The sequence below is a fragment of the Nomascus leucogenys genome, chromosome 9 (assembly GCF_006542625.1).
Source record: "Nomascus leucogenys isolate Asia chromosome 9, Asia_NLE_v1, whole genome shotgun sequence".
Lineage (NCBI taxonomy): Eukaryota > Metazoa > Chordata > Mammalia > Primates > Hylobatidae > Nomascus > Nomascus leucogenys.
Window position 1 is genome coordinate 48,829,687 of NC_044389.1, and position 8,650 is coordinate 48,838,336.

General features: G+C 44.8%; 1 pseudogene; it reads right to left on the reverse strand.

Moving 5' to 3' along the window:
• Nucleotides 1–1,473: 1,473 nt before the first annotated feature.
• Nucleotides 1,474–1,888, reverse strand: LOC100593916 (annotated as a pseudogene).
• Nucleotides 1,889–8,650: the final 6,762 nt, after the last annotated feature.

Sequence of the window (8,650 nt, forward strand, 5' to 3'; positions counted from 1 at the left end):
AATTTAAAGACCTGTGTAAACTTATCATCTAAATTCAACATTATCTGGGAAGCTGAAGCAGGAGGAGGCTTAAGCCCAGGAGTTCAAGGCTGCAGTGAGCTATGATCACACCACTGCACTCCAGCCTGGGTGACAGAGTAAGACCCTGTCTCTAAAGAGAAAGAGAGAGAGAGAGAGAAGGAAGGAAGGAGGGAAGGAGGGAGGGAGGAAAGGAAGAAAAAAAGAAAGAAAAAAAAGAAGGAAGGAAGGAGAGAGAGGAAGAAAGCAAGCAAGCAAGCAAGAAAGAAAGAAAGAAAGAAAGATGTGACATTACACAACATGTCTGGTGACTTTTTACAACAATGTAAGAGCTTTAGTGATAATATAATTGGCAAAACTAGATTATTTTTCCCTCATTTGTACTCTTAAATAGACTTTTGTGGCCAGGTACAGTGGCTCATGCCGGTAATCCCAGCACTCTGGGAGGCTGAGGCGGGTGGATTGCTTGAGTCCAGGTGTTCGAGACCAGCCTGGATGACATAGTGAAACCCCATCTCTACTGAAAATACAAAAAATTAGCTGGGCATGGTGGCGGGCGCCTGTAGTCCCAACTACTCGGGGAGGCTGAGGTGGAAGAATCACCCAAGCCCAGGAGGTCAAGGCTGCAGTAAGCCGAGATCATGCCACTGCACTCCAGCCTGGGTGACAGAGTGAGACCCTGTCTCAAAATCAAACAAACAAAAAAAGTAGACATTTGTATCCACATTTGGATTTCAGATCACCCAAAGACCCCAAAGCAGGATTAAAGCCAATCCTTGTCTTAAGGACACTAGCTTTCTACCAGCTACCACTCCCACCCCTCACCATGCCCTGGGGAGACTGAGGCAGGACTCACTTTCAGGAACAAAAAAATATATGTTCGATTCCAGTGAAGAAGATTGCGTATTGCATATTGTCCTCCGGTAATCATTCTCCTTTCCTTCTCAGTAATAGAGTCCTTGATTTTTAATTTTAGTTTGTTTTTCCCCCCCTGGAACAAAAGTCTTCCTTTCACCAACTTTTTTGCAGGTCGATGTGTCATGAAGAAAAGTCCTGGCCAAAAGGACGTAAGCACAAGTTGTGGGTGCAACTGCTAAAAAGCGTCTTTAAAATAAAGGATGCATCCTTCTCAGTCTGGTCTTTTTTGCTGAGTAGAAAGCAGGTGTGTGAGTGGGTCCTCAGCAGCCAACTTAGACTATGAGGCCACCTTGAAAAGGGAAACTGCGCACTGTGGTACTATCAAGTAGAAGATCCCTCACCCTTAAGCCCCAAACAAACCTTGATAAGCTACCTCCTGCCTTCTTGAAAATGTAGCAGAAATAAAATTGTCTCTCTTTTTTTTAAGAGTGCAATTTTTTTTATGCACTGATAAACTAAAAGCCAATTTCTTGGTATTTCTCACATAGACTTCATTTATTTTATTAATCAGCAAAGCCCTATAAGGGAAGCCTTTGCCTAGTCCTCCGACTCCGATTCATCTTCTTAGCTAATTTGGAAGTAACAAAGTTCGTAAGTCTCCTGTCAGATGCAACCATTCGAAGCCAATCATGAAGATTGCTTTTCTTCAGGTATTTCTTGGTGAGGTATTTCAAATACCTTTTAGAGAACTGTTTCTCAGAAAGAACTGTGATTTTACCTTGAAACATTCAATGTGAACAACATTCCCAACATATCCAGTTTTGCCATTGACTTTAACCTTCTCCTGAAGAAATTGTTCAAAATTTCCAGAATCAAAAATTCCATCTTCTGCTGGATGAGTAAGGTCCAAATTAAACTTCCAGGTTGACCTCTTGGGCTTCTTGTTTTTCGGAGATGCCCTCGTGAGTCGGCCATGCCAGCAGAGAGAAAATTGTCTCTTTTTTTTTGACATGGAGTTTCGCTCTTGTCGCCCAAGCTGGAGTGCAATGGTGCAATCTCGGCTCACTGCAACCTCCACCTCCCGGGTTCAAGCAATTCTCCTGCCTCAGCCTCCTGAGTAGCTGGGATTACAGGCACGCACCGCCACCCCCGGCTAATTTTTGTGTATTTTTAGTAGAGATGGGGTTGCCCCATGTTGGTCAGGCTGGTCTCGAACACCTGACCTCAGGTGATCCACCCACTTCGGCCTCCCAAAGTGCTGGGATTACAGGCATGAGCTACTGCACCCAGCCTCTATTTTTTTATTTTATTTTTATTTTTTGAGACCGGGTTTCACTCTGTTGCTCAGGCTGGAGTGCCTTGGTGAAATCATGGTTCACTGCGGCCTCAACCTCCTGGGCTCCTGCTTTGGCATCCCAAAGTGCTTGGATTACAGGTGTGAGCCACAAATTTAGGCCAGTTTCTGGCCTAAAATTCTACCTTCTCTCTCACTTGTTAAGCCACTTATTTTGATTTTTTTTTTCTATTACTTACAGCAAACCTTTAACAATCCTAACTAATAAAGTCAAAAAGGGTTGACTCATTCTAACTCCAAATATAATCACCCTCATTCAAAAATGAAATCTGGGGTATAGCAGGGCTGAAAACACACACCCAGCTACATGACATCCCAGGAGGCCTACCAAGGCTGGGTGCCTCCCTGCTGACCTACTCACATTTATAATTTTCCTGTGGGATTTTAATTGTATGTGTGTCTTTCCCAGCATTCAATTCACACTTGCTGCCTGTTTAACTAAATTTCTCTTTGGATAGTCAGTGATACAGAAGGAAAGCTGAAGGACACACAAGAAGGAACACATTCGTTCTCTTTTCCGTATCTTTTCTCCTGGCCTCATATTTTCATTCCTCTTTATAGTCTTACCCTTACTCTGTATTCTATTCTTACAGTCTGCACACTTTTGGCCTTCTAGGTCCTTGTTGCCTCCAGAGCTTCCAGGTATTTTGTTATTGTTTAATTTTCAGTGCTTTAAAACTATGCTTTTAGAGGCCAGGCATGGTGGCTCACACCTGTAATCCCAGTACTTTAGGAGGCCAAGGAGGGTGGATCACTTGAGGTCAGGAGTTCAAGACCACCCTGGCCAATATGTTGAAACCCCGTTTCACCTACAAGTAGAGAAATTAGCTGGGTGTGGTGGCATGTACCTGCCATCTCTGCTACTCGGGAGGCTGAGGCAGGAGAATCTCTTGAGTCCGGGAGGCTGAGGTTGCAGTGAGCTGAGATCATGTCACTGCACTCCAGCCTGTTTAAAAAAAAAAAAATGCCTTTGGAAAGGTAAACATCCCACACATAGTAAGATAATAGGACAGTCCTGCTGGTAAACCATCCCCCAGAGCTTAGGCCAGTTTCCATCAGGCCGTTGGCAAAGAAATGCAGCTCCACGAGCCAGGAGATGGTGATTCCTGCTTGACTTGGGAGTTGAGTGGGAGAATTCTGGGCTTCTCTCCTCTTCGCTGCACTGAGGTTACAGATGTGCACTGCCCACCTGGGTGCTAATCTCAGTCCTTCACCTCACTATTCCTGAGTCTTTAATCAGGTATTTTTTTTCTGCTCATAATTTGAATGAAGTGTTCCCTCACAGCCCTAAGATAAGAATCAGGCCAGGCACGGTAGCTCATGCCTGTAGTCCTAGCACTTTGGGAGGCAGGTGGATTACCTGAGGTCAGGAGTTCGAGACCAGCCTGACCAACACGGTGAAACTCCGTCTCTACTAAAAATACAAAAATTAGCCAGGTGTGGTGGTGACCCCCTGCAATCCCAGCTATTTGGGAGCCTGAGGCAGGAGAATCGCTTGAGCCTGGGAAGCGGAGGTTGCAGTGAGCCGAGATGGCATCACTGCACTTCAGCCTGGGTGACAGAGTGAGACCCTGTCTCAAAAAAAAAACAAAAAACAACAAACAGCACCAGCTCTCCTCTGCTGTCTGTCTCCTCAGCATTTACCCCCCTAGATTGTATCAGTTGACAAATATTTATTCAGCACCTCCTATACCAGGCACTGTGCTAGACTGTGGGAGGCTGTCATGGACAACCAACCAACCATGGAGCTCAGCTTTGGACAGAGGAGACAGACGGAAAACAAACCAGGCCCTCATTAAATGGCAGGCGTGACTAGTGCTCTGTGGTCACCCAGTGCTGTGGGAGGCCATCGTCACTGTGGGAGGCCCAAGCTGGTCTGGTGCCTCAGGAAATCTTCTCTGAGGAGGTGATATTTATTCATTTATAATTGAGACAGTGTCTCCCTATGTTGCCCAGGCTGGTTTCAAACTCCGAAAATCAAGCCTAATTCTCCCACTACAGCCTTACCAGTGCTGGGATTACAGGCATGCGTCGCTGCACCCCACAGTAGGTGATATTTAAAGCTTCGTGCAATTCTGAAGAAAGATGCCATATTCAGCTATTATTTTTAAGTCATTCAGAAAATGTATGTCGCATTAAGAAGTTTATGTGTAGGGCAGGTACAAACATAGCAAAGTACACTCCTCTGTCTCTGGAAACGATAGTTTTTATGTCCCAAAGGAACTGTAATGATCTGATATTGAATCACAAAATGACTGAACTCACTCAACTAAGAAATTGTCTTTGTTCAAAAGAGACAATTCAGTTTCCCAAGGATAGGCTATCATGAAATTTGAATGTAACTGAGACTCCAGACTGGTGACATCTCCAAATCTGATGCTTTTCTGTCATCCTGGTGGAGTTATCTTGGAGCGATAAGAGAACTGCGTGCTGTCATTCCGCTCCACGAGCTAATGTTTCACAGGCTGACAATGCCAGGGTGATTGCCTTTGATTAAAGCATATTTTCAATTATCCCTTGGGTACTTACAGCCTGTTAGGTTTGCACTATAAAACGAACCCAAGGTCCTCCAAGGATCCACAAGACGGTCCAAAGTCCTTATTGTGTGTGCATTTGGTTAATTATTGGATTGCTCAGAAACGTAGTCATGAATTGACTTCACTGTGCAGTAGATGTCTAAATGGTTAATGCGGATTCCTCCTCGGAGAAAAACCAGACCCGTCTTTGACCCGCCTGCAGTGATTTCTAAACCACTAGAGGGAGCAAGAGGCCACCTCAGAACTAAGTCCACCCTGGGCGAGTCCGCATTTGGTAACTGAAACCAAGCCAAGTGTTCCCAAATGTTCTGGAAAGGAACCAAGTCAGGGCGTCTCCCATCTCTAAGCCTCCCCAGGCACCCCTAAAATCTGGTGCAGTTCCAGGCCACTCCTCAACAAGCCTGAGGTTCCACTTGAAGGTCCGACGCTGTTTGGAGTCATCCTCAGGACACTGGGGCTCGTATGTCAGTGCTGGGGGAGCGGAGGAGGGAGTGATGCGATTCCAGCTGCAGCCGCGTCCATTCCACCGCGGGCAGGCCCTATATAGGCGCACAAGTTATTTGAACAGGAAGAGGGACAAATATAAAGCCATGACCACACGGAATCGGGGCGCTTTACCCAAACTAAGAGATTTGGGGGGCGGGGCGGGGGGCTTCTTGGGCTGCTGTCTGAGCTGTCTTTAAGAGTAAGAAGAACTGGGCCAGGCGCGGTGGCTCACGCCTGTTATCCCAGCACTTTGCGAGGCCAAGGTGGGTGGATCACGAGGTCAGGAGTTCGAGACCATCCTGGCCAATATGGTGAAACCCCGTCTCTATTAAAAATACAAGAATTAGCTGGACGTGCTAGCGCGTGCCTGCAGTCCCAGCTACTTGAGGAGAAGCTGAGGCAGGAGAATCGCTTGAACCAGGGAGTCAGAGGTTGCAGTGAGCAGAGATCGAGCCACAGCATTCCAGCCTGGCGACAGAGGGAGACTCCATCTCAAAAAAAAAAAAAAAAAAAAAAAAAAGTAAGAAGAACTGGCCGGGCGCGGTGGCTCACATCCGTATTCCCAGCACTTTGGGAGGCCGAGGCAGGCGAATCACTTGAGGCCAGGAGTTCGAGACCAGCCTGGCCAACATGCAGAAACCCCGTCTCTACTAAATATATAAAAATTAGCCGGGCGTGGTGTCGCATGCCTGTAGTCCCAGCTACTTGGGAGGCTGTGGCACAAGAATCACTTGAACCTGGGAGATGGAAGTTGCAGTGAGCCGAGATCGTTTCACTGCACTCCAGACTGGGCGACAGAGTGAGACTCCGTCTCAAAAGAAAAGAGAGAGAGAGAGAGAGAAGAACGACCAGAGGTGTGTTTCTTCTAGAGGGAACTGCCTGAACAAAGGCATAGGGACAGGAGCAGGGAGAGGGGTGGCCGTGAACTCCATCAGTGGCTGCGACTGGTGAGTCTTGCTCCTATGGGCACTTTTGAGTAGATTTAAAATGCAACAGGGCCCCAGCAACTTCAAAGAGATAAGGGAGGAGCTGAACTTAAATTCCACTCAATTAAAATGTCTAAAATTGGCTCCTGTAACATAGATCCGTAGCTCATAATGTCCACTTTGCATCAACTGCTGAAATTCTCAAACATTAAAAAAAAAAATTCTTGGCTGCTGGTAAGAAATGGCATAGTAGGTTTTGCATTTATTATCACAAAAACAGTATTTTGACAGACTAGCCTTCGTTGTGGAATTAAAAGGTTTAACTTTCTGAGGCTCTTCCATAAAAACAACATTCTAAAACAAGCATGAGTTACAGAAAATATTTATTATCAAATAATATCCTATGGCAGCCCTGTGAAAAACCTGATATTATGGAGGGAAGCCGCATTTTGTTCACTTGAGAAAATAAAGGTTGGCTGAACCAAAATGATTTATCCAACTACAAGATTCATGTATTTGTGGTTGAGTTATGTTGCTGCAGACACCAGTAGCACCACACACACACACACACACACACACACACACACACACACGATATTGATAATTCAGATTTAATGCCTGTCTCTATTCTGGTCAAATTCAGGCATGATCATGATGATTTCCAAGCTTTGTGTTCATTCTCTAACACTAACACATATTGTACTAAATAAGAGTGCAATGGCATATTTTTATTCGTAAAGATACATGAAAGTAAACTTGATTTAAGATATACTTCAATACTTTTTGAGATAATTAGAGACACACCAGACTATCACACACACAAAAAGTAAGGAATGACTAATATAAATTCCGTCAAAGATTCCTGTAGGTGATTCGAATTTGCCAGTGACAGAACCTGAATTAGATTAGGCAGTTCTGGCCTATGTAACTGTTGCAGCCAAAAATCCCTTGAATGTCAGCGACTCGTTTGGTTTAACCTAATACCCACCCATGAACCTAGTTTATTGCCATAGAAGTTCGCATCAAATCTTTATTCTGCACATTTAATAAACAAGTTGTCCAGGGCTGTGTGTGATAGATTTAAGTTTTGCCCTTAGCATCCAAATGAGATTGAAGGTATTTCCAAATAAAAGGCAATTTAAAACTGCAGGCTCACACTTCAGATAGTGGTTATCTTATCTGCCTGTCTGAGTCCTGTTTGCTTTCACTAAAGCCACCGATAGAACCTGAGAAAGTGGCATTGGAGATTCAAGAGTTCCCTCTTCACCCCACCTGGAGGACAAAGGAAGAGCTTTTCTGATAGGTGCTGCTTAGTACTCCGTTTTGGAGCACAGCTTAAAATTCACAGCCCTCTCTGTGACCTTTTCAAGTTTCATTCTAAAATTTGTCACTGTGTGACAAATAGCTCATCCTTGTGTCACATGTGCAATCACACACACCACCTAGAGGATAAACACCAGCTGGGTCTACCTTTTACCTGAAAGTTGAATGAAAAATAAATATTTCAATTACCCGGATACTTCTAAAATCCAGATGGACCAATAGAAGTATACAGGTCATTTCCTTTCAGTTTAGTTTTGCTATTCCATTTTATATGGCCAGGTATTTCCAATGCCATTTTACTCCTTCCAAAGCATATCTAAATATATGAGCTTCTTTGATACTCCTCACAGCCACTGAAAGAAAGGGTAGCAATCTATCACCATTTGCACACAGAAACTGAATAGAAGGTCGGGCATATTGGCTCATACCTGTGGTCCCAGCACTTTGGGAGGCTGAGGTGGGCAGATCACTTGAAACCAGGAGTTCAAGACCAGCCTGGCTAACAGGGTGAAACCCTGTCTCTACTAAAATTAAAAAAAAAAAATTAGCCTGGCATGGCGGTGTACACCTGTAATCCCAGCTACTCAAGAGGCTGAGGCATGAGAATCTCTTGAACCTGGGAGGCAGAGGTTGCAGTGAGCCCAGATGGCACCACTGCACTCCAGCCTGGTGATGGAGCAAGACTCAGTCTCCAAAAAAAAAAAAAAAAAAGAAAGAAACTGAGTAGGAGAGGTCACTGATTTACTCAAGCTACTGTCATACTCAGATAAGGAAAGAACGAGGACCCTCCTGGCTCCCAGCAATGATACCTCAAACATCATTGTGCTCTTTGCCATTTGAAATAATTGATGTGCACATAATGGGGACAGAGTTGCTAACCAAAGAACTCAAAAGAAAACATTCTTTTTCTCCTCTCATCTAAATGGAGTGGGCTTTAGTGTTCCTTTGTCTTTTTTTTTTTTCTTTTTGAGACAAGGTATCGCTCTGTCACCCAGGCCGGAGTGCAGTGGCGCAATCACAGTTTACTGCAGCCTCAATCCCTGGGCTCAAGCGATCCTCTAACCTCAGCCTCTTGGGTAGTTGGGACCACAGGCGTGTGCCACTACACCTGGCTAATTTTTGTATTTTTTGTAGACATGGGGTCTGGC